We start from the raw sequence: 4,104 nt of genomic DNA on the forward strand, positions 1-4,104 counted from the left end.
TATGAAATAAAATCATGCATAACTATATCATATACCATATCCGGCCCACTATGGACTCGGTGAATCTGTCATATACATGTATATCATACCCGGCCCATCATGGGGCTCGGTGCCATCATCACATCATCATATCATCATACCATATATATATATATATATATATATATATACCGTACCCGGCCCTCTAGTGAGGGACTCGGTGAACAATGCAGTGAAACTATACACGAATACATACTCGGCCCGGGACTCGGTGAAAGATGTAATAACAGTATGCACGAGCAGTAGTAGTGAGTAACCATATGCAACTAAATCATCATCTGAGACTCAATAGATAAGTAGACTAACTAACACTCGAGTATCAAGGCGATAGTCATGTTAAGTACTCTTTGAATGTCACTATGAACTATATCAAATAGAGCCTCAGGAATCATAGACATGTATCAAGATAATGCGAAACAAATGACTTATGGAAGTCGGGGACATTAGTCATTGTAGAGTTTTTAAGAATAGGAACTTTTACGTACCAACTACTATCCAACGTATAGAAGACTCGAGGGGAAATAGCTCAATTACCTTAAGTTCTAACATCAAGAAGTGAATAAGAATCATGAATCACATTCGGAACTTATGAATAGAATTACCCCAAAGCTCATATCATACGTCACTTATATCTAAGACATGCCAAAAGAAAGAAGGGATAGCTTTACATACCTTTAACGCTTATCCGTATCACAATACGTATATGCTGCCCGAAGCGTCTCAACCTATATTAAGACGTCAAGAACTATGGTTAAGCTACGGGAAGGTTCAAAACGTATTCCAACGTTAGTAGTTCCTTTCTAGAAAATTAGACGACGTTTCCCTTATATTCAAACCAACTACATAACAACTAAGCCAACATCAATAACCACACGTTCAAGTACTATATCGAGACTAATCAAGACAAGATTCGAGAACACCCCGAACAGCCCGCATGTCATCCCAAACAGCCCACATTTACAACATTCGATAATAATCTACATACGACTACGACATACTTAAGTTATTCTTAATGACCCGTAGTCATAACATTTCCATCGAAACGACCTTATAACAGCCCAACTAATCATAACAACACAATGTATAATCTTAATTATACTTAATCTTTCAACTCAACAAGAACAACAACAACATACCCAAAACAGCCCCTAACTAACAACATAAAAAGATGTCCGAAAATCTTACGAACACCAACGAATACACCAAGCAAACCACATACGCCTTCTTATACGTTATTTCATATAATCTTTTCATCTAATTTAGTGAAATATACCAGTAACCACACGACAACTACATCACTTATTCATATGCAAGAAAACTACATTATTACCACCATAATCCTTACAACAACCCACAAAACAAATTCAACTTCAACTTTAACCATTTAATGCCTTCATTCTCATCATATAATCCATAACAACAACAACCAAAATGCTACTTAAAATTTATTCATCAATTCCAACTAAAACAGCCCCCTACACGGCCTAACAACATTTCAACACCAACACACATAATTCCATGGATTCAATTCACATTTACCAAATTGCAACAAGTCCAAATCCCTACTAAAACGTGTAGAAAATGATCAAGCCTTACCTTAACAACTTGACTTCTCAACGTGGCTCAAATTTAGTGAATTTAAATACACGTTCTTGCTGCCCTTCAATGGTTAATTCTCATTCTTATGACCTTCAATTGACTTAGAACACCTTGGAAAAATTAAATTTGAATCAAGATTTGGGAGCTTGGCATAGACCAGCCATGGCCTTGCTCTCTCTATCTCTATACTTCACAAAATTGTTGAAGATGAAATGTGATAGTGGCTGGCTCATTAGTCATCAAACTTGCTATATATATGGTGTCCAAGGGCAGGACACGTGCCCCACTCAAGGCATGGGCTAATCAGATTTGGCCATGCCATGGTGGGGCCCACACGACCCACTGATTGTTTAATTAATGAATATTTAGTCTTAATCCCCACTTAATAATCTAATCATGGTTAACTAATCCCTAATCTCCATTAATATTTCTATACCCAATAAAATTTATAAGCAATTCGTGTACTAATTAAAATCGGAGGTTAAAAGTCTCTATCTCATTCCCCAAAATAATTTTGTCCTCAAACTTATCTCAATTTTCGCTTAAAAATATTCCAATGTACAAAAATACGGGATATAACATTTTCATTAAACCACAAATTTTTAGAATTTCTAGAGTTCTTTTGCGAAGCGAATTATCTCCAAGGATAACCTGCGGCTAACTACATAACAATTAGATTATTCAAGTCTAAACACAAGAGTGAGGGATTCATACCTCTAGTCTAAACTTTCGCAGGAATTAATTCGCCGAAAGTTTCAACACATATCTGCAATAGGGAATAAGTGGGGGTATCTCTTCTTCATGTCCTCCTCAGCTCCCCAAGTCACTTCTTTGATATTATGGTTACACCACAAGACTTTAACAGAAGCTACATCTTTTGTTCTCAATCTCCTAACTTGTCGATCTAAAATTTGCACAGGTTCTTCTTCATAAGACAACCCCTCATTGATTTCAATTTCTTCATGATTAAAGACATGAGAAGGATCATGTTTATACAATCTCAACATCGAAATATGAAACACAGGATGTACCATAGCCATCTCGGATAGTAATTTCAATTCATAAGCCACCTTCCCAATTTTTTTCACAATTTCATAAGGGCCAATAAAACGAGGGCTAACCTTACCCGTTCTACCAAACCACATAACTCCCTTCATTGGTGACACTTTCAAGAATACCATGTCACCCACATTAAACTCTAGCTCGCGACGCCGCATATACGACTTCTGTCGACTCTGAGCTGTCGTAAGTCGTTGCACAATAAGGTTCACCTTCTCAATTGCTTCGTGAACTAAGTCGGGACGCAATAGCTCTACTTTGGTCTGTTCAAACCACCCAATTGGTGATCTGCAATACCTCCCATAAAGAGCCTCATAAGGAGCCATTTGTATGCTCGACTGATAATTGTTATTGTAAGAAAACTCCACAAGAGGAAGATGTTCATCCCAATTACCCCTAAAATCAATTGCACACGCTCTCAACATGTCTTCGAGATTTTTATAGTTCTCCCTGCCCACCCTTCCATCTGAGGGTGGAAGGCAGCACTCAAATTCACTCGAGTTCCCAAACTTTTTTAGAACAATTTCCAGAAATGAGCAGTGAATTGCGTTCTCTGTCAGATATGATGGATGTTGAAACCCCATTGTAATCTGACTATCTCCTGCAAATATAACTTGGCGTAATGGGCCGCGGGATCCATTGTCTTCACAGGAAGAAAATGAGCAGACTTGGTGAGTCGATCCACGATTACCAAAATAGAATCAAACTTGGTCTTTGTGCAGGGTAAACCCACAACAAAGTTCATATTGATCACCTCCCACTTTTATTGGGGAATCTCAATATTCTGAACCACACCACTAGGCCTTTGGTGTTCCTCCTTCACTTGTTGACAGTTCAAACACTTAGCAACAAAGTTAGAGATATCTACCTTCATGCTCTTCCAACAATAGTGTTACTTAAAATCCTTATACATTTTGATAGAACCCGGATGCACAGATTATTTAGAACTATGCGCCTCCACCTTTAACTCTAATCAGAGACTGCCAACATCAGGGACACATAAACGTTCTTGCAACCTTAGGACATCGCCACTCGCATCCACAGTGAATGAAATGTACTCACCTTTTTCCACTCCATCTCGCAGCTTTACAAGAAGTCCTTCTTCATATTGATTGGACTTAACTCTCTCCATAATATCAGATTGCGCTTGCATAACTCCTACCAATTCTCCATCTACTGATTCATCGAGTCGGACTCCAAGGCTAGAGATTCTTTGAATTTCTCTGCCCATCGGCATCTCTTGTGCATGCAAATAGGTTAAGTTACCCATCGACTTTCAGCTTAAAGCATCTACAACAACATTTGCCTTACCAGGATGATGCAACATGTTCAAGTCGTAATCTTTCAACAACTCCAACCATCTTCTCTGTCTGAGATTCAACTCTCGTTGTTTGGAGATATATTGTA

This window comes from Lycium ferocissimum, unplaced genomic scaffold (assembly GCF_029784015.1).
Source record: "Lycium ferocissimum isolate CSIRO_LF1 unplaced genomic scaffold, AGI_CSIRO_Lferr_CH_V1 ctg13999, whole genome shotgun sequence".
NCBI lineage: Eukaryota > Viridiplantae > Streptophyta > Magnoliopsida > Solanales > Solanaceae > Lycium > Lycium ferocissimum.